This window comes from Megalops cyprinoides, chromosome 14, assembly GCF_013368585.1.
Source record: "Megalops cyprinoides isolate fMegCyp1 chromosome 14, fMegCyp1.pri, whole genome shotgun sequence".
Taxonomy (NCBI): Eukaryota; Metazoa; Chordata; class Actinopteri; order Elopiformes; family Megalopidae; genus Megalops; species Megalops cyprinoides.
Genome location: NC_050596.1, coordinates 27,376,648 through 27,399,417, shown reverse-complemented (window position 1 = coordinate 27,399,417; position 22,770 = coordinate 27,376,648). Strand labels below are relative to the sequence as shown.

General features: G+C 43.4%; 1 protein-coding gene across 2 annotated transcripts in view; it reads left to right on the top strand.

Moving 5' to 3' along the window:
• Positions 1–1,507: 1,507 nt before the first annotated feature.
• Positions 1,508–22,770, top strand: part of LOC118788836 (microtubule-associated protein 2-like) — a 97,631-nt gene continuing 76,368 nt past the window's right edge. The window contains exon 1 of one of the 2 annotated variants that reach the window (XM_036544955.1): positions 1,508–1,553. The gene's annotated coding sequence lies outside the window, so the exon portion shown is untranslated. Of the gene's footprint in view, positions 1,554–2,028; positions 2,055–22,770 lie in introns of those variants that run through there. The other variant, XM_036544956.1, reaches the window with a different exon arrangement.

Genomic DNA, 22,770 nt, shown 5'->3' with positions numbered 1-22,770 from the left:
GGGGAGGGGAGAGGAGAGGAGGGTAAGGGAGGGGTGGTCTGCTTAAATCCTGAAAACACTCAGTCAACAGTGCCATTCTTTTCTCTGGCACACACAGAGTTCCAATGAGGTTTGGGGGAGCTATAGGTCCCCTGTACCCCCTTATACACACAGCAAGACCTACTCCATCACCATAGCAATGCAGACACTTGAGCTGACACACTCCTCCCTGGCTTAGCAGGCCAATGGAGAAGCGGGAAGACTGAAAGAAGGAGCACTTTATGAAGAAGGCCAGAAGCCTACCTCTTGTCCTGTGTTGCTGTACAAAAAAATTGCTGAGTCCAATACTGCAACAGCAGTAGCAGCCAACAGCACCAGGTCATCCAAATCAGATTCATGCATTTAAAAATGCTTGGTAGCATGGTCAACATCAACAGTTCATGCCAGAAAATAAACTAACAATCCACAGCATATATTCTGTGCTGTACAACTGATTCCCATACAATCAGCATTTATCACCGTGATATTTTTCTATACTCTGCATACAGTAAGGATGGCTGTAGCATGAACTTTAGGATTTCTGCATCCATCTTATTGCAAGCACATGTGCATGTCACTTGGGAGTGCAGCCATTCTCATTTATGCACAGCAACAGGTGAGATGAGCAGGTTTAGGAGGTAACGGGAGAAAAACAAACATGACATTTCACGATCAGCAGCACTTGAGCAGCATTTGAGAGCTAATAAATTGATATGCAAACCATCATAATGGCTTAGCGGGCCACAACCATTGTGCAGCTTAAATGGGTGAGTGGAGGCCTAGCTTTAGTCATGTTGGTAGTGGCTGAGTTTACAGAGGCAGCAAAGAGTAATAATCTCATGGCATAAGGTACAACACATGCATCCCACTGCCCTTTCCAATTCCCCCTTTCTGATCAATATTTCAAGCGCCATGCTTTCTTCAGTCTCAGCTGGGGAAACTCAAGAAGGAGAAACCCGTAGTTAAGTCTGGCGATAAGTGTGTAGCAGAGTCATGTTACAGTGAAACCATGAGTGATTCTTTTCCAGGATGTCAGCCTAGTTTAAAACAAGGGAAGAGTCACAGGAACGCCTGCAAAAAGTGACTGGCATAACTGCTTAGCATTAGAATGTTTTGACGTTTGGTCTCTCTCGCGCGCTGTATGTGCTTGTTTTTGTGGTGCACTGCTAATTTGTAACTTGCACTTACAGTGAAGTAAAACCGAATACCAGCAGACGCAACTGAACAAACCAAACGGCATAGCATTTGCAGTAGATGTTATTTTGGTACAGACACACTGAAATTAATTTCGTTTCAGGACGCTGAGACGTAAAGTCTATCCACCTAAATCATGATTGTTCGATATGAACATTTGTGACGGATAAACGTGACATTTAGACGACATATTTACCATACAAGCCAAAAACAAAGTGCGCTCGCGTTTTAGGTTATTACGGTATATGGATAGCGATGGGAGGGGTTAGGAGGCTCAATGTTCCTTCGATTGTCATTGAGCTCAAAGAGGAGTTCTGCAAGGGACCGGTAGCACCGAACAGGTAGGGACAAATCGTTAAAAAATCGATATGAATAAAACGCTTTGATGCGTTTCTTTTACATATATTCGATTTTGCTTTCATGGTATCGGCTTTTATTAAAGTTCTTCAACCCATTATCTGTCGCACATCGACAAGTATGTAGCTACCAATTGTAAAAGGTGGACTAATCCGTGATTTTAAACTACTGCAGTTTGAGAATGTTTCATCTTAAATATTGTGTGAATGCACGTTCATAGATGTCACACTGACTTTTTCTACACTGACTATACCCTGCTTGGGGTGAGTTAAGCACGCTTTTGTATTAGCTAGATTGGATTCGCCCCACACCAGCTGATCACACATTTCAGAATTTGTTTAAATTCTTATTATACTTTCCATTCATGTTCCCAGTTGTAAAACATTTAGGCGGAACATTAAAAACATTTTGCGTTTGATTTTATATGCTAACTGAACATGCTTATGTTGCAGGCGTTGGGGCTGGTAATCATTATAGCAGAGGAGGTAAGCGAGGGACGCAAAGAGAGCGGAGCCAGATAAGCGGCTACAGCGAGTCAGTGCAAGTGACTCGCATTGTTCAGGTCCTTCTGAAATGGTGCTGAAACAATATTTGCCCCTTCCTTTAGCTCCGCCATCCTGGATTGGGCAAAAAGAAACTATGTCCTGTTCCTCCGCAAGATACGATTTTGCTTGTTTAATATGGGTTGCTACTATGATTAGAAAAGGAAGAATCTCAATTAAGAACAGTACAGAATAGTACTAAATGCTTTGGAAAGGCGAGTCCGTGAAGAAAGCTGAAAATGGCTTTTACCAGAACCCCGCTTTCCGTTGCCACTTAAATATAATTATGGGGTATAGTACGCATGGAAAAGTCTTAACCAGCACAGAAAATTCAGTCAAATAATTTTAGGCAGATATTCTGGATTTCCTTTTTGTTTGTTTTTGAACCAGGCAAACACTGATTGCCTTATGATTGAATACACTGCAGAACAACAGCGCACCAATGCGGTCGCGTTCTAAACGGTTTCCAGTATGAAGTCATTGATAGTCGAAGCCGGAGTAGTGCGCAATTTTTTCAGTGTATCGAATTCAAGTTTTTCTAGAGGTTCGTATACGAAACAATCTCGCATTAATATCTTTGTTGCTACTTCCCGCTACTAATAACTGCAATGTATTTGCTGTCGACTATAGGTTGCGAGATGTCTCTTGTAGATGTATGCAGCTGGAATTGTTCAGGAGCGATGGTGCGATGTTGATGGAAACTCGAAATGGCACTGCACAGATACCAAGCAAACGTAGAAGGGACACTGATCCAGCATTTCGATATGATCAAAAATTAATTAGCTCACTGAATTCAGGAACTGGATATAGGATTTGATAGAATCAATTCAAATGTGGGGTTGTCTTCATTTTATCGTATGTATATGTTGTGCATATGTTTGATTTAAATTCTTCATTTTAAAATTTTTTCCAACGTTAAGTGTTGGGAGAACATTTCAAAGATCTACAGAAACGTTGGATATATGTGACATTAACATATACAACTTTTTGTTTTTTTTTTAAATTAAAAATTAATACATTTTTCAACTTGAAAAGGTAATATGTATAGAACAGTGAACTCCTTGGAGATGGACTGAATGAATAATCTAACATGTGGTACTTTATTATTATTATTAAAAATCTGAACATCAAGTTGCCTGTGCAAACCATTGCTGGGTGGAGCTGGACTGGAATCAGCTGCATAGTTTGTCGACTCATCCAGGCCCGGTGCATCTGCATCTTTGGTTGCTTCCATGCCCCATGGTTTTTCCTCAGTGCGCTTCAAAACACAATGGAATGCATGTAATGCAGCAGCTGATTCAAACAAAATGCTAAAGCTACAGCTGGAAAGCATGACATTTTATACCCAATGTTTCATACCGATAAACCCTTGAAATTCAACCAAAAGTCAGCGTTGATTTAGTGTTGTTTCTAATCAGACCTGATAGATCAAACTCAAACTAAATCAATGCTGTTTCAGTACTGTGGTTTCAGCAAAACCTGACATTGACAAGCCAATCAAAAATCAATGTTGATTCAGTGTTTGGGTTTAAACCAATCTTGAAAATGACAAACCAGCCTAAGACCAATATGTTCAGCTACTATATATATGTAGTCAACTATATACAAAGCTGATAAACCAAACCAAAAATATATGTTGATCCAATGTTGTGTTTTCAATAACTCCTCATCCTGACAGTTGCAACCTAAACATTGATTCAACTTTGAATATTCATTGACATGTGGTACTAACCAATGTGGCCCGCTTCGTGATGTTGATTCAATGTTATATCAGCATGCTGTTCGGGTAGGAGAAGTGGCTCTGCCCAGACAAAAGATCCATTTGGCTGAGAGCGTAATCTGAAAAGATGCACGCGCACGCTCGTGGCGTAGGTAGTCACAGCCTGCTGAGTCATTGGATAACTTGGCAACTGGAAAGTCTTAGGGTGGCATTTTAAAATCTTAGAGTGACATTTTAGTTTCTTTTGGAAAAAACACGTTTGCAATCCTGTTCTGTGGAAAAAGTCCAGTTGCAAGTTGTATTGTGGGTGTGCCCATGTGTATTGCCAATTTAGAAAGTGTGAACGTTGTAGATTTGTAGCAACAGTGGAGATAGCCACCTGGAAACCATACTTTCTTGGTATAAAATAACTGAGTTTTGCATGACATGCACTGTTGTTAAAACATTCATCTTTTATTTACTAAACTGCATGTTTAAATACATCTTCTCCAAAAGTAATTCATAAGTTTCCATATAATAGTATTACTCATTTTGTTTGGATATCACTGCAAGATTGGTTGTGCAGCTGCCTTTCATTGTCATTCACAGGTAAAATATCCTCTATTAGTAGCTTTAATAATTTACTTTGAATTGAAGTGCATATTCATTCCAAAGGTTTGAACAAAGGCATGGTTGTGTGGGACTAATTCACATTTATAAAGTCGTCAAGTTGGTGGATGGCAAGAATAGGTTCATTCTAGCTACCGAATGCTGATTGTGATCACGGGGAATTTATACATTTAGATGTGGGGATGGGTTCCTTCCCTTTTTACCGTAGAATGGCTCCAGCCATTTCACTTTGCAGCATTCATCCAGAACTTTCTCCTCTGTTGCCCCTTAACGATGGAATGAACTTGCATATTCCATCCAACCTGCTGAGCTCCTCAATGTCTTCAAGAAACATCTGAAGACACAGCTTTTCTGCGCTCACCTGAACACCTGAAACACTACCACTAAAAGCAATTTCTTTAATGTTTTAAACTTTGTTTTCCTTAAAAAAAATACATTTCAAACCTTGCACAAGTGTTTCATGCACTTGTATTTTTGCTAGGTAGCTTGTACCTTCTCTGGCCAACTATTGAAACTTGGTCGTGCAACACTTCTAATATTGTTGTCTCCTTATATGGCCTTTTGCTTGTGTTGTACTCTGCCTCACTTGTAAGTAGCATTTGCTAAGTGACTGCCAAATGAATAAATGTAAATGTAACCTTTACTCCGTATTGTGTGTAACATTGGTGCAAGATTGGATTTTTGAAAGCTGCTGAATTGCCAACTTTGTGTAAGATTTTGCACAGCACTTCCAGCTGATTTGTGATAGCCTAGTGATTTAGTATTTCATCAAACTGCAAAACGAGGTTTGACAAAGTGCATTAGGAAAACTGTGGAAGTCCATATCAAGTTCCCAGATCCTCTCTAGGGGAATGGGATTACATCAGTGTCGATTTAGATTACTGTCATCACAAGGGCTGTAATTGGAGTGACCCTAATCACATCAGTACAGCAAGACTTAGAAGTTCACTATTTTGTTTGCTGCTTTAACTTAAACCCCTGATTCGCAGGCATCCCTGATTAGAGAGGGAGTGTATGTAGGAGCAGGGATGCAACACAATGACCTCACTGTTCACCACTGGCCTTTGATTGGCTTTGCATTTCCTGCCCTGTAAACTGTTGGTATATTTTGGGGACACTCTTCAGATCACCGCTCTCTAATGAAGTGAGCTCTTTATGTGGGGACAAGTGGAAGTGATTATCCTTAATGGTACCTAAGAAAAAAACGATTCCACTTCTGCGTGTTTGTGCGTGTGTATGTGTGTGTGTGTGTGTGTCTGTCTGTCTCCTTCGCAGGTCCTAACTTGCTCTTAATAGTAAGTGGGGCCGGAGATATGTCTTAGTATGTCTCCTCAGGGTGAGAAGATTCCTTAAGCTGCCTGAGGAGTGTAATCAGCCTCAGGCACATCCGTTACACTGGTCAGCTCATCTCTGCTCTTCCCCTATTGCTAGCCATTGAGCGGAATTGTCATATCCGTCAATGGAAGGCTGTAATGCTTGGCCAGGTTCCCCATTTACCCATGAGTTCAATGTATAAACTCACTGTGCAGAGTCAGCATGTACTCACTGTGTCCCCATCTATACTGAGGAAATGCATCTGGTTGTACTCTAAAGGCCATATTAATTCTGGACATGGCTCACGTGTGGAATGACCACAGACAAAGAGCCTTTACCAATGTGTGAATCAATACCTGCCGTCCCCGTCATCTCGCATGCACGCTCCCATTCTAAAGCCGTTGCAGCAGGTAGTGGAGATAGTAGTGATGGCAGAGACAGGGAGAGTATCTGTCGGCTCCATAATGTTGGGATGTTTAGGTGAAGTATGAGGGTGCTGATCAGTCTTATTAAATGCTTTGGAAAGGGGTTTTAAGTCATTTTAAATAACTATTAATTTGATTATTTAATTCTTAATTCAATGTTAGTTAACTCTGAGTGCATCATACTGTATTATAAGCTGTATAAATAATTGTTGATGGTTACCAGTTGAAGCATTCAATAATAAGAAGGTGCTTGGAAAGGCTCAACTCATCACTGCAGGAGTAGGAGTAGGAGTAGCATCACTGCCCTTGAGGTCCAGAGATTTTTAATATTTTTATTCCATCCAAAACACTTGATTATATAAATGGTTCAATTTATTGCTAAAATAATTTGGTTGACCATATCTTCGAAGGGCAGTGAATTTAGTTATTTACAGACACAGAAAATCTGATTAATTGTGGCACCCAAAGGCCAGTGTTACCTGCTTGTGCCGTTGTGATGTTGCAAAGGTGTTTACTGTTGGAATATTCTGAGGCTGCCAAGATTAAACATCTGAATATTTGTACCTTGCTTCTCTCCCCAAGCACCGCATAAAATGGAGGTCCTATCTATGTAAATAATGACTCTGTGCAAAGAGATCTGCATTAACTCACGCACTCAGCCATGAACATTAATAATATTAGTGCATAATGTAATTTCATGCTGGGCTTTCCTTCATGAATACTAATGCAAAAGGCGACTCTGGATTTTTCTTGTTTTTGGTCAAATAATAAAAGCTTGAACAATGATAGAATCATTAGTCAGCTCATGGTTGAATATTCATACCAATGGAAAAATCAAATATTTGGTCTCATCCATGCTATGTTACACGGTACTATGAACGCCACAATGAAATTCCCAGTGAAAGTCATCAAATAGCAGCTATAATGGCCTGTTTTTTTTATCTGAGACAAAGAGGAAAACACTTTTGTGTTTCTGCACGGAGACTGAGATCACCTTCATTTATATATGAGTTAGCTTTAGGAGGGGCCCATCAGTGGGTGTGGCCACCATGTGTGTGGGCCTCCTTTACTTGGCTCGGAGGCGGAGAGCTCTGAGTAGGCCCGGGATGCATGAGAACCTGTACCATCTGTCCGAGATTTGCAACGGTCCTCACCTGTCCTGGCAACACAGGCAGAAACAGAGGTATTGTGGGACTGAAACGTACGTGCAGTAAGGATCGAACCAAACTGCGCAGCCGGACAGCACCTTGCCTTCCTCTGCATTGCTGTGCGCAATAATGGGTTGAATGGGAAACTGCTGATGAGCTGCGGAAGAGCTGGGCCTGGATGGCGGAGAAGTTCTTGGTCCAGAGCCCGTGCTGTTCTGTGCGGTTCTGTATTGTGTGGTGGTAATCTGCAGCGTTCTGCATTCTTCCTTATTGTCCCTGTGCTGTGGGGCACATGCTCTTCTCTGGCACTGAGCCGGCCGGCTCACCATAGGGTCCGGTTCCCTCTCTCTTTGACTGTCCTAGCTTATACCCCAGGTCCCATCTGTCTGCTCTCCAGGGACGAGTGATGCTCTTAAAAAGCTTAATAGGCATGACATAAAACGTGTTACCAAAACACTACCCGTAGATTAGTAATAAGGCAAATAGTCAAAATATGAGTCAGCTAAAAAAAAAAACAGTAATGCTAGTCACAGTCTTTCCTTAGTACTTTAAAAACAAAACAATATAAAATGATAAAACAGCCCCTCTTTACTATTCCAGTCTATTCGTCCTACTTTCTATGAAGCTTGTCATTTAATGTGAGACACAGGACCATGGTCCTACACACTCCCTTTGACCAAGGATATAGCCCATCACAGCTGTAGTAAGGTTTTCAAGAGCCATTCAGCTTCTCAATGGTTTGATAAAGAGATGTAGACAACACAGCCAGGAAAAATGAAGCTCACCACCATCTTGATTAATTTGACCTTAGTTAGGCAAGAATATTGTTTATTGAAGCATTGTCATCTACACAGTGGTTAAACGATTATTTTGTCAAGGCACCTTCCATTAGAATCTTAGGCTCCAATGCTGTGCAATGAGTCCCATGCAAAATAGAGCTGGGAAGGCCTCATCCAAACAACATCCTCTCATGAGGCCAAATGTTAAAAAGTATCGGTAATTTATACACTGTGTAGAGGGTCATGGTTTGTGAATATCTCTAAACAGGGCTTGTTACCTGTGGTATACGATATCAGTTCTTTTAGAGTGACTAATTCTCTCATGCTAGAGATCCTGGGTGCGGAGTGCTCAGCACTTCTTAGAGAGAGCCAGTGTACCACTGGGAAGCTTGTAGGTTTGCCCATGTTGACCTTGCTGTTTGCTCTTGCCTGATTGGCCCTGCACAGAAAACCCATCTGTCTCTGCTCTTCAATAGGGGATTCACCCCTTTGTTCAAAGGCCTTACTCTGGGGCCCCAGTGGAGGTGGAAGCTGGTCAGTCAGAGGCAGCTTTTCCATCACTGCTCTCACCCTGTGATAGGCTAGCTGATGACTTGACATCACTATTGCTTTACTGGGGGGTTGTTTTTGGAGGTGCACTCTGGGGAAGCAAGTAAGTACGTGGCCTGTGTGGTGGTCATGAGTTCCGTTGATGTTGCGAGTGTTTGCATGCCGGTAGCGCTGACCTTCCTTCGAGACCCAAATGTTTAAAGATGGCGCTGGGGACCCAAGAGAGCAATCAGATTCCTGCTGTTGGGACAGGGGTCACAGAAGGCTAACAAGACTGCGTGAGCAGCCAGGGAGAAAACCAGCCCGCAGACATGCAGTTCGCTCAGCGTCTGCGGATACTTTTGATCTGTTGGATACTGACACAAATTTATTTCGGTGGTGCAGGTTTACGTAACCCGTCAGAGCGACTGCGTCGTTTTCTGCATATCCCAGCATCCTCTCTGTTTATGACACACCCAGCACATAAAAAGAACGCAGTAAAGTGTGTGAAATTCAGCTGGAGTAATTATCAGCACAGTTGAGCGTCACACGTTTTACATTATTGGATGTTTTACTGCTTGTATTTTTTTTTTTTAATTATCAGTCATGACAGTGAGGTTTCAGAGGAAGATTTGCAGTCGGCTCTTAGAAACTGTATGCATATTGGTTGTGTACAGTACCAGTCAAAGGTTCGGACACACTTTTCTTTTTTTACTATTTTCCATATTTTAGAACAATAGCAAAGATGTCAAAACTATGAAACAACACAAAAGGCATTATGCAGTGACCAAAAATAAATTATACACAAACCAAAACTATCTTGTATTTTAGATTCTTCAAATTAGCCAATAAATATTTTTTAAAATTAGAAATTAGAAATTAGAAATCACTGTCAATATTGAGTTGTGATCCTTCTATGACAAACAGTGAATCATAAGAAATATGCCAGTGCTCAGTCTTACTGTGAAGGGCTTTGGGTCCTAGTGTAGCCCTACAGCAAGCAGTGGTGCCACATCCAGACTCAGACCCGAGATCTGTATCAGGGTTGGCACGAAGTGCCCCCCCCCCCCCCCCCCTTCCCTGCCCACATCTAAGCCTGTCTCCTCTGCAGCAGTGGCACAGACATGCACACAGCTGACATTTAACAAGGCTGGGCTGCTTGTTGTTTTTCTCTCCCCAAAGTCAGAGGAGTGGGATTTAAGACATCCTGACGGGCGTCTGGGCAAGCTGGCTTTTCCTACGGGTAAGAGGGAGAGGAAAGTGAGGCTACTGTAGGTCCTGGTGATGAGGGACAGACCCTAGCTTGTGGGTGGGAAGAGACTGAAAATGAGGCTTTCTCCTTCAATATCCAGCCAAACAGTTTCCAGTGTTTTCTTTGCAAACAGTTGATATGCTGCTGCCTATCTCCTTTTTGCCTGGCCGTCCAGGAGATCTACTGGAAGACAGAATGAACACCATTGTTTTCTTCAGAGATTTACACACTATGTGTGCAGTGTACAGCAAAGGTTAGGTTTTAGACTTTAGATTGAATTTTTTTTTTTTTCCTTTCACTTGCCATATTCAAAAGAGCTCAGATGTGGTAGGTTGTTTGGGAGAGGAACATCCCTTAAGATATTGAACCTTCTTGCCATGAAATGCATCTTGTCTTCTACACGCCATAAATTTGCGAACAACTGCAAGTACTAGCTAGCCTAGTTAACAGCATTCAGGGCCTCACAGAAAATGCTGCGCAGGTTGAACAGATGCTCTCATTCAGGCTGTTGCCAGTTGTAATTGTTTTTGTGCTAGAGAGAATGCCCCCAGGAAAGCAGCAGCAGGCCTCGGGCCTCTGCTGTAGAAACCCTCATAGCCCAGGATCAGGAAATAACCACTCAACTGCTTTGAGCCTTCGAGCACTGAGAGTGCGAAAGAGTCCACATGTTCAGGCCTCAGAACTCTATGTCTTGAGACATAATCAAATGCTGTTTAATTGCGTATTCCTCTATGGCTGCAGCAGACTGCACCAGACAAATAATTTATTCAGGGAGGTGGAGTCTCCTCTGTTCTTGAACTGTTTTTAAGCGAGAGCAGTTTCACATATGCTCCCCAGTTGTGGCCCGTGTAAGCAAGTAATGAAAGCGAGCTGATACCGCTAAAGCAACAAGTACAACACGCATCAGCTACAGCACCGAATCCTCAGCCCCTTCTACGCATTTCTGTATTTTCCAGGTTTCCGGGTGCATGTTTTTGAAGGAAGGCAAATCTGGCTCCTCATAAACTCGGTGTGAATCGGGGAGGGGTTGGAAGGGATGGAGGAGACAGATGGGAGTTCCCAGCTGACTAATAGCCCCCTGGCAACATTGCTGTAAAGTTGTACTGACGCAGCAACAGTACTGAGAGAGTGCGTTGGGGCTACTTTCACATGAGCTCCATTAGCTCCATGAGCCTGTGGAGAGGAGAGCTGAGGACCCTGATTTTCTATGTTGCAACATGGCACTCAACGCTACTGTAACCATAGCCCAGTAAACCACTGCGGTAATGTGATAACAACGGCATGTCTAGTTTCCTGATTTGTGACAGATGTTGAGTGAAACATGCTAAACTATATTGGCATCCAAAATAAAAAATAATAATGTGCCCTTGTGTGTGAAAGATATAACATTTATCAGTCATCGCTATTTACATATCTGTGATTGTCTGCATGCTTTGTAGGGTATAATGCTATTTATATATAGTAAACCATTGTAGGGGGTCCCCTAAATAATACCCCTCACTCACCAAGGCAACCTCTGCTGTGAAAACCTGGCATGGTTAGGCCCTGGTTGCCTCATCAGACAAAAGGCCCACTTCAAAGCTCAGCCCATGTGGAATTAACTCGAGCTCAAAGAGGAGCATCCGTAGCAGTTCCCTAAACTCCTCTTCAGCCCCTCTTTACCAAGAGAATGTGAGGAGACCCTGGTTCTGATCGGGCCTGTGGTTCCAGGGTTCTGTCAAACCCATGAGCCAGAACCTTCATGAAGTGTCCGGCTCACAAGTGGCCCAGAGCATGTGGGGGGGGGGGGGGGGGGGGGGTCAGCTCAGCCATACCAACAAGCCTGACAGATTAGGGGAAGACCCCGCTGACTTTGCCTCCCCCAGATGACGCCTATTAGGCTAAGCGGAGCGGACAGTTCTCTCCCTGCCCTGGGACAGCACTCTCTGCTCTTATGGCCATTTGAGAGTCCCGCTGGTGCCTGGAAAAAAAAAAAAAAATAATAAAATGCAACAACAGCAGGACAGAATCGGTGAGCTGAACATAAACTGCTGCCTGTTATTTGAGTTGTTGCAAAACACTTTTAGATCTTAAGATCTAACCTCTGCCTGAGACTGAGGCTGTCATTTCCCTCTCCTCACTTAGGTTCCCCAGACCTTTTAATTGTCAAGTTGGTTATCTGAGTAGTACATGCTGAGTCAGTTTGCCTGTTGGTAGACTCAGACATGATGACGAAAGTTCCTGGCTGATTTCAAGGTCTTTTCAGAAGGCTTTTAGGTGCATTGAAATGGAGAAATAAAAAAGTAGCCTTGGTTTTTACCTTGCATTACATTTAGCTTCTATTGTCTCAGTCCTGTGAAGGATTGAACACATGAGAAGAGATTTTTTTTTTACTTTGAAATATTGTATATCTGGTGAACCTGAAGTCCTTGGCATTTGCAAAGGCCGTGGTTACATTCTGTCTTTAATCAAAAAATACCCTTGTTCAGAAGCACTCATAAGGCTTTCACTTTTGCCCTTTACACATTCTGTAATGCAGGGACTTTACTGCAATAATTGAGGCAAAAGTCTCATTCAGGGGTACGACAGTAGTGTCCCACCTCTTATCTCTGTTCCTGTATTGCAGAGGGAGCTCATACACACAGTCTCCTTTGTGAGTCTAATTGCATTGCATTGCTTTACTCTTTGCTGAAGGGAAAATTCACCAAGCCTGCTGTCAGTGATTGAATGTGCCGTTCCTTTTTGCTGACCCTTGGGCTTTTCTCCTCTCTACAGTTTCAGTGGAGGAATGGCCAGCCGACCTCCGAGTGTAAACCTCTGTGAGGGTTCACCTCACCATGGTGACGTGACCAGTCATTGAAGAATGTCACTCCAGAAACACACACAACTAGCACGGGCTCTGAGACTTGCTGCAGCCTGCTTTATGCATGTCTCCGTCCATGCGGTGATCTCTCTGTGTGTTGGTTTTCACTGCAGGAGGTCTCCTACCACAGAGGAGGACCACTGCAGATGCTAACTAGTGCTTAGAGGAGCTGAAGGCAAAAACAGTCACACCCAAGCTAATGATTGCTGAGAGCTGGGTAAAGTAAACCAGCTGTACCTAGCTGTACAGGGGTCCATCCTGAGATTGTCCAGGTCATCTCGATGTTAATCTCGGGGGGGGGGGGTGGGCTTTTATTGGTGACTGATAGGGGACCACCGGCTTGTGCTTTTTCTCAAGGACTACATTCTTGTCTTGTATTCTCTATTGTCCTTTGTGAGCACTGTGGAATATTCTTGCTTTGTGCAATACTAAGTAATAATTGATTTGATTTAGAAGACCGCTGAGAGATAGGCATCCATAACATCTTTGGAGTCGTATGCAGAGTACAGGAAAGCACGGTCATGTAGTTTTAAATTAGGAGTGTGGCCTGCACCCACACTTTCCCTCCTCCCTCAATGCTATTGGATAGTGTACGGAGGTGGGGCGAGAGGGGCTGTCGTGCTGCTGTGTCGTGTGCAGTGGTGTGATTCACAGTGTCCACTGGGTGGCTTCTCCTAGAAAAGCGAACCAGAGGAGCCTATTTTCTGAGTGTCATACCTGTTGTATTTGCAGCAAGGCCTGGATTTCTCTCTCCCCTGAGAAACGCACACCTGTACTCTGCTTTCATTGCTCCTTTTGGAGGCTGTCGTATTCCAAAGAGAATTTAGGTCAGGGTTTGGCTGATGAAGTGAGACTGCACATACTGCACTCTGTAAGATCATTTATTCCCCGTCATGTCAGGTTAGAATTTTCCAGCTGCTATATGGTTAAATATGAAATAAATTATATCATGTGTGTATAATTTATATGTATTTATAATTTATGTTTTTTTATATGAATATAAAGTATTTAAATTTACATTACTCTTATCCAGAGCAACTTGCATAAGTCACGATTTTTACATGTTATCCATTTATACAGCTGGATATTTACTGAGGTAATTCTGGGTTAAGTACCTTGCCCAAGGGTACAGCAGCAGTGCTCCTGCAGAGAATCAAACCAGCAACCTTTCAGTTACAAGCCCTGTTCCTTACCACTGTGCTATGCTGCCACCTATTTAAAGCCTATATCCTCCTTTTACCGTTATACTTTATGGTGGCAGGGGTGAGAATGTCTGCCAGGAGGTTGCAGTGCTTTGTGATCTCAGCATCATGGCTGTCTCCCTGCTCGTTCTCAACATAAACTCTCCCACAGGAGGTGACACTGCCACGATATATTCCTCACGCAGGGTGATATTTCACAGTTCTAGGCCCAGCTCCACCTGTAAAAGCAGCAGCAAACCTGCCTTTTGTGGTTTGTATGCATGGACCATTGACTAAGGTCCCAGCTGGGAATGGCTATAATTTAATGATGGTTTTCTCTGTCTGTTGATGAAGCTGACCAAAGTGAATGCATTTGTCAGTTCATTTTTTGTTCACTCAAACAAATGAGTGTGTGCCCTACATATACTTTTGCTGTCAATGTGTGCTAAAGCTAATTTTGGAAACAGCGCAGCTCAAAGTTGAGCCTGGAGAGAAGTGAATGTTAGGAATGAGACCCCTTTAATTTAGTTTAGCTGTGTGTGTGTGTGTGGTTGCATGTGGGTTGTTGTGAGTGTGTCTGTGTTTTCCCCGGTTAAAATCCCTCAGGAGGCTCTTTCCCCTCACAGCTTTCTTTCTTTGCTTTGATGCTTTCATCTCCATGGCAACTTGCCATCAGCCAATCACAGCTTTGTAGATGTTGACACCCTATTGGCGTTTCACATCACGAATATCTAATTAGTACATAAGCACAGATCTGTTACGGTGACACCCTGATTGTCTTTAAGTTGTGGGAGGATGAGACAGGCTGATTAAAAAAAACAAACAATAAAAAAAAACAATAAAAATGTCTTATATGGCCACCTTAAATCATTTGAGGAAAATTTTGTACTAGCTGGCTAGCTAGCCAGCCAGACATGTCAGCATGCCACCTACTATCTGTAGGGTTACTTTAGGGTTAAAAATGGTGCTCTTCCATGATAGCAACAGTTACAGCATAAATGTTGCCACATTAGTATGACTGACTGGAAAATTTTGAAGAATTGTGGGCAACACCATGATTACCATCAAGATATAGTTGTCAGCCTTGTTCAACAACCCAGGTTGAGTACAAGTCAGATTTGTGATCTTGCCGCTGACTGGGCGGTACCTCAGTCACCAGCACACAGAAATCATCATTAAGATTATGGCAATTAATATTCTGCATACGATCAAAAACAGCATAGTTGTAGGCATCTAGTGACTTGTGTGGTGTAAGTTTTTCTGTGGAGCACATGCTTGGTTTCTCAAGCAGATGCATGTATGTCGAGCCACTGAGGGCTAGGCCACTTCATTTGACCCACTGACTGAATGGCCGTGAGTACAGTCCTGGCCACTTCATGCCTTTGCATGTGAGTTTGTTCATGTAGGATTCTGTGTCTTCCATGGATGAAAAATGATAAAGGGAGCAGATGTCCTGGTGACACATAAGGCTATTACTGACGCTTTAGTTGCCAATTCATAAAACTGAAGACAGTCAAGAGTTTACCAGCACTAAAAACGTGGGTGTTCACATCGACATGAACACTACTGTTTTCTGCAGCTAGCATGTGCATGCATCCACCAACTTTGGCAATGCTTGTTAACACCAAAAGGGGTCTTTGTGTTACGTTTGAACAGTCTCTCTAAAGCTAAGGAATTCATCCCTCTCTGCCAATGTGGGCTTAGATCTGGGGCTGCTGCTCCACCCACCTGGCTTTGTCCTTACTCTGTAACAGACATTGAATGCATGTATTTGGAATAGGCCTTAAAGGGAAGAAAATATTGCCGCGAATTTATATGAATCTCTGTTTCATCTATGGTTATACAACTTGAATTCCTTCTGCGGAAGGTGGTCCCATAAGTTGTTTTGCGAATCTGACAGAATCACTTAAGCTTAAGTCATACTGCAAGCTTGCTATGAAAAACCTGAGCTAGCTGCTGTTTTGCTGCCCCTCCTGTTAAATCGTGCTTGTTTGCCGGCAATTTTAGTCAATTTGAGTCGATTGGTAGTGACAGAAGCTTTACGATGTCACAAATTACTCCATGTTTTAGGGCCGTGATTGGTGCCTCTTGAAAAAAAATGAGATGGTGCTTCTTGTTTCCTTTCCTTTGTCTGTCATTACGTTTGTTCCTTGAAGGCTTGTTTCCCCACTGCACAGTTTTACCCTGTGAATTACCAATACAAAGCTTGAAGGCATGCATCACAAGAAAAAGGGAGTCCAGTTTGTTTTTCACCTGGTAGAAAACCACTCATGTTTTACAGAGCGCTCTGCTTTGTTGGAAGAGGAACTGTACTTCCCAGAGGCTGTAGAAATGCAGTTTACTGTGTAACATGCTGTTGCTCCCTGCATTTGGAGTGACTGCAGCAGAGTGAGCCTTTTCACTGTGATGATAAGTAAGTAATAATTTCATAATTTGTCAGAATAAGTTAGTAATAATAAGTATGGCTTTTTGCCCTGTCACATGTTGGGCCCATGTGCTGTTACTCTAGGCAGATGGGTGCTCTTGGGCTCACCGTGAGGCTGATGTCAGAGATGAGAGGGGTGGGTGACTCCCTTTAGTTGTGGTCCCCACCATCATGGAGCTGTGCTGTACAACGTCCTACTGATGCTTGATGGGTGACCGCACCCTTGTCTAAACCCATGTGGTGCATCTGAAGGGTAACCACCACAGTGCTGGATGTTGGGTGTTAGTTGTGAGAATGCTGTGGGATGGGGGGGTGAAGGTGGGAAAATCCTTGTTAGCCAGGCAGCCCACACTACCACCCTGGTAGTGGCGGTGAGATGAGGAGGTTTCGGAGAACATGCGACTCCACTAGCTTGTAAGTGGCCATTAAGGCAATTAAAGAAAGGATGAGACCTCCAGGGAGTGGCGGTTCACCTCAGGGTTTAATAAAGAAATTGGTAGGATCACAAATAACGGCCCACTTTGTGGTTTCTGCCATGGTCCTTGGTGGCCGTGCGGAGGTAAAACAACAAGCAAGATCCCAAAGAAAAGAAATACAGCTTCCCAAATTCCATGCAGTTTTGCATCACTCTTAACAAATCTACAGCAACGTTATAAGAACTCTTGAAGAGCTGGAGCAGATAAAAGGCAAACCGTTACAAGGCGTGGGCTGTGGGGCTATGGGGTGTGGGCGGGAGCGGGGCAGCGGCACTCTCTGAGAGCCCGTGGAGCTCCCTCATTGCTCCAGCAGGCCCAGGTCTGTCTCCCCCGGTTACAGCCGCTGTCATCGATGACCTTTTCCTGCCTTGCGCGGCGGGGTGCTCATTCTGCGGACCAGGACCGAAGCTGACAGGAGCCACTGCTAAAGGATGACACTTCACAGGCTCTGGCTGCTCCGTCTCACATGGGCCAGGGTCACCTCTGTCACCTGAGTCAACTGGACCGCCTGACACAAGACATCACAGGCTGGTGAAAAGAGATAAGTTAGCTCCTGAGAATGATTTAGCTATGGTATAAAAGATAAACTTTTATATGCTTTATATAACGCTTGGAGTGAGAAGTGAGAATTGTGTGTGTGTGTGTGTGTGTGTGTGTGTGCGTGCGTGCGTGCGTGCGTGCGTGCGTGCGTGCGTGCGTGCGTGCGTGCGTGCGTGCGTGCGTGCGTGCGTGCGTGCGTGCGTGAGTGCGTGCGCGTGCATGACAGTTTTGTCTCATTTGGTCTCTTTGGTGTCATTCCATGTTTTTTCCTGTCTTTGGTCATTTACAGAGGACTCCCTCTGTAATGTTATCATTTGTGACCATCTCTCATTTTGACCTAAGTGACCTTACATCAATATATTTTTTTTTTTGTGTGTCTTGCTCTGGGTCTGTGTTGTGCTTGTTGGAGACCTGTGGCAGTGCCATTGTGAAGTATGCCGTAGTAAGTAAATCTGGATTGATTGATTGAGCCCTCATTGAGTGTGCACATGAGTCCTGGGTGGCCATTTATGCATACAAAGCTCTCATAAATGTTGACACTGTAGGTAACCATAGAAACCGGCTCATTTTCGTGACCATGGAAACAGAGTTTTAGTCTCTCCATATACCACTAAAAGCACTCAGCAGCTTGTCTGCGTACTGGCAACAGCTTTCTAAAATACAACGAAAAACTCCAGAAGGTGCACTGTCTGATATGGTGGGACTAACAACCTGCAGTGCACGTCATCCAGACTAATTGTTGAATGTTTTCAGCTCTTGTAAGAACAGTAGTTTCCTTAACGTCATTACATTTACATTTATTTATTTAGCAGATGCTTTTATCCAAAGCGACTTACAAAAGTGCATACAGTAAGTATAGCGACAGTACGGGGACAGGATGCGTACAGTTCCACAATGAGACAGTTCTCAGCTGAGAGCGAGGTCTGTTTGAGGACACAGTACTATCATTAGTAGTATTACTTATTGTGAACTGCTCACTACACACAACTCACTGTTTGACCACCCTGGGAATGAAGCTTTTTCACTACTAAAGGTAGGGGAATGTTCCATGGTACAACCTGGTCTGTCTCTGGAGGTCATGTTCAAACAGAATAAGTGCTGTTATGTCTTGTTGCTTTGTCACGACCCTGAACATTGAAGGTGAGTTGCTCCTTTGTCAGTCTGGAACAGATGTGCTGATGTGCAGGAAATTGTTTGTAACACAAGCTGCAGTGTGGGTTCATCCTCCCCTTTGTTTGGAGGTACTCACAGAAGCCCTGTGAGATGTGACATAAATCTTTAACTGTTGTTGTTCACACAAGCTCACATTCCCTCTAAGGAAAAAAATGAGTAGGCAGGAACAGTATCATTGCTTCATGTTGTGTGTTCCCTTAAAGGTAATCAGCTTACATTTGGTAAATGGTATTTTAAGTGATCTCCCAGGATGGATGTGCAGTGGTTGGAGCGTCAAAGGCTTTTAAACCCTGCATCGATTGGAACTGGATACCCCGGGGCTAGAAGACCACATTGGGCCGCTCTCTGGAAACATTATCAATAGTCTCCCTTATAGGTGTCCCATCATGCTGTATAACCAAATGGAGAAATTAATTTCAGCCTCTTTGGAAAAAGTCAATGCATATTTGAAAAGGAACCTCAGGGAAACCGTTTAAGTGAGACAGATGTTTCAAGCTATAACATGGCACGCTATTGTACAGTATGTCCAACCAAACACATTCTGAAGGGTTTTATTGTGTTTATTGTCCTCCAGGGCTCTGTCAAATTTTACCCTGGGGATGTAGAGGGAGTGGTACTGTATTAGGGAGATGTTGTGTAGTGCATAATTGCATCGTGCTGTTTAAGCTTAATGCTCACAATAGTCTTTGTATAAAGAAAAAAAAAAACTCTTGAGATCATAAAGCAGGAAATTTCTGAGACTCAGAGGCAACGTTCTGCTGAGTTGTGGCTCATGTGATATTTATTGTGTCCGAGGGGGCAGTTCAGTTAAGAGCCGCTCGTAGCCCCTTTCAAGAACCTAGCTGATGCACAGCATTCTTTCATTGCCATTAGCATCACATTAATGTTGCTACTGCGGCATCACACCAACGTATGTGCGAATCTTTACGTGCAGGTGGAGGACTGGGCTGTCATCCTTTTCATGTATACAGCAGAGAGTTGAGTTGGCCGTGCTAGCATGAATGAGAGAACGTGGTAGCCTGTATTCTGATAGCAGCACTGCGTTCCCAGTGAGAAATACCGGCATGGCTTTGCGTATTGAAACAAATAAAAACAGATGCAGAAATTTGATTGAAGAATGTGTACTGGGAACTGAGAAGGGCAGCAGCAGTGTGACCTGACAACTGAACTTATTCCTTTCCCCGGCTCTGGTTTTTCTGCTGTTCCAACCTCATACACTTCCTTAAGTTTGCGTGTAGCTTGCCTAATTTCTATGGGTTATGAACAGGTTTTTTATCAAACATTACTCAACCTTATTCATCAGCTTGTTTTCGCAAGTCATTTTTATTGTGTTGAAACCTGTTTTGATTTCACTGAACTGTATATTATTATTGACATTTCATTCAGATTTTTCATTTTAGCCTTGTAATGTATGTCACTGCAATGCCTCATCCGTCGTGCACCATCCTGGATGGGGGTGTATGCTAAGTGACTCAAGAATAGTAATAACAACACCCAAAAAAACAGTGCAGTAATGGTGTCTATTCTAAGGAGGACAGCCAAGTTGGTGGCAGAAACATATGTCATTTTTAGTGAAAAATGTGGAATGTTCCAAAAGCCTGATTTTGTTGTTTTTTTTCTCCGTTGTCTGAATGTAGAGGGCACATGAGAGAGGAGTGACTCAGCGGTTAAAATGTGCCCTGCCAGATAAAGTCCCACTCCTACGATTCTGTTAAAAAAAGCAGCGCAGCTCTCAGCTCTGAGCCTGGCTCATTCTGGCTCGTACAGCACACTCCATCTCTTATTTGTTTTTCTTAACACAAGTGTGTTGCGGTGATTATTTGTCCTGTCACATTAACTTTAATCGGTAGTCCAGCATTTTAGAGCACGAAAGCCAGGGGCTCATCAGTTTCTTATGCATTTGTCTTTATTTGGATGTTTCTCCTAAAATGCAAGGTTTGGCACAAACACACAAAAACAGTCATCTGTTGCTGTGTTTGGTTTAGGGCGTGTGCGCATATACAAGTTGAAGTTGAAGTTTGTGATGAAGCACGTGATGTTTCTTTTACCCGCATAGTTGGAATCTAGCTGGGTGTGATATTTACATACCTTTCAGTGATAGCTAAAGTTGAACTTGATTGCAGCTGTTTTGATGTGATGTAATGATTGCGCATAATCGTGAGGTAAACAGGAATAGAGTAGCACTGGCTCTGGAAGAGCTAGGGCAAAGTCGATTTCATGCTTGAGTCAATGTATCATCCGGCTCAATATGATGTATTGCAAGCTGGGGTCAATTGTGTTAATCGATCGATCGTATGAATACCTTACTGCTCTCAATGGTGCAAATAAGTTGATCACAATGGTACCATCATAGTTTATTCTTCATGTACAACACAAACAGTCTCAGTGCTCAGGTTCTTGCTGAATTTAACATGAGAACATGCACCCACAGTCGTTTGTACAGAGTTTGATAACAAGAGACCATTCTTTATTGTAATGCAACCTTGTTTTAGTGAACAGTCGGCAATTTAGGTTTCAGAGGCTTGTGAAAGAGGAACCTGGACATGGGCAGTGGTCATTGATCATGAATTGACATGTGAATGAACAGATGATGTCTGTCAAGCGCATGGTGACCTCTGGAAATGGCATCTATAATATCCCTAACAGATCTTAACTGTTTCATCTCTTTCCTCTGTCTCATCGTTTACCTGTTTTCCAACTGCTCCACTTCTTTCTCCTGCTCTTTGTATCTCCATCTTACCCTTTCTAATTCAGCACCCTCACACCCTCAGACATTCAGGTTCTCTCACTTCTTTCTATTTCTTTGCACCCCCCCCCCCCCCCCCCTTTGACAAAAGGGAGCCCTAACTCTGTGTCAGACCTCCTGCTCAATGACAGGCGGATCCTCAGGTGAAAGAGCCCACAGCTGAATAGGGACCATAAATCACTGACCTGCAATGTGAAAAACAGCAGCGACTTGTGTTTAGATTGTTGCCATTGTCCTCTCATATCTGGGGCCCTCTCATGCAGTGAAGAATATTTAGGGTCTGCAACAGTGTCTATAACAAGCAGAAACCTTCCTGTCCATTGCTCCTCCAGGGGCTGTAAAGAGGAGCAGATGAGACCCAAAAAGATGAGGAGAACCCCCCCACTGCTGCCCCTAGGGAGGCTTTGAAGTGAGGACATCCTGGCTACAAACAGACCAATTACTCCACAATCTGGAACCAAACTCTTTCCATTCAGAGCAGACCTTTTAAGTAATCCCCGCGTATACTCATCAGGGCCGCAATCTCTGCCATGTTTATTGAGAATCTTTTGGTTTTCATTCCCAGTTTTTTTAATCTGGATGCTTTTAACAGTCATCAAAGGAGATTTCAGAGTCGACATCGCTGTATTATGCATGTGTTAAAGTGACTTGTTTGATTACTGATTATTTCCCTTCCAAAGTGTATTAATTATGTTCACTTAAACTGAAACTCCACCAATCACAGAAATTGTAATGGACATCACTGATACATGACAAAGACTTGGGGTATCGGAGTGGATGCTGTTAAGCCGTCCCAGAAACCGCTATGGAGACCAAAGGCTGCCTCCCCAGTGCTGAGCCCTTTGAAGCAGGATGTGGAAGTACTGCATGAGCTGCATGCAGTGCAGAGTATCAGGCTGCAGATGAGTCTTTCTGGGGAAAAATGATAGATGTTTTTTTCAAGTTTCTTCACTCGCAGTGCATACAGACTGACTGCTATGGCCTGTGGAGTGTTACAGCCTGTCATTTGGTGCAAAGATTAGAATGCCTGGCTGTTTCCTGGCGTCACCACAAGAAGCATGCATGTACACACACACACACACACACACACACACACACACACACACACACACACACACACACACACACACACACACACCCACACCTGTACATTCACATGCACAGAGCTTGTGGAAGCATCATGCTCCGTGGATGTTGAATGCATTTCCCTTTCTCTGTCGTCTTTGCTGTCACTCCCTCTTTCCGAGGCACCACTTTTTCCTACACTTCCTTTTTCTCTCGATTTGTTTTGCCTCTGTTCTAAATTGACCCCTGGGAAAGATATTTCACATGTAAGGAATTTCCTGTGCTCTTCATAAGGGGAGGGATGAAAGGAGCAGGAGAGGGAGAGATGGAAAGAAAGGAGGAACATCAGGAAAAGAGGAGCTTCTTTTGACACTTAAGCCAAGAACTGCGCACCACATGAGCGGGTGAAAGCGAATGAATGAGTGTTTAAGGGATC